The sequence below is a fragment of the Penaeus monodon genome, chromosome 29 (assembly GCF_015228065.2).
Source record: "Penaeus monodon isolate SGIC_2016 chromosome 29, NSTDA_Pmon_1, whole genome shotgun sequence".
Lineage (NCBI taxonomy): Eukaryota > Metazoa > Arthropoda > Malacostraca > Decapoda > Penaeidae > Penaeus > Penaeus monodon.
Genome location: NC_051414.1, coordinates 2,848,288 through 2,848,489, shown reverse-complemented (window position 1 = coordinate 2,848,489; position 202 = coordinate 2,848,288).

Here is a 202-nt window from a genome sequence, read left to right as displayed (position 1 = left end):
TAGTATTAGTGTGTGCGTGTGTGATATTTACACCCCACCCACCCCCCTTTTTACTCACCATTACGTGACGTAACCAGGATCTCACAGCTTCCAAAACCCGAATTAATGTCCTTTTAATTCCTGTGATTGATAGAGACTTTTAAAAGATGCTATCCCAGCGTTTCTACATCTAAAGTCATACCACCGATTTCTTATTTCGACG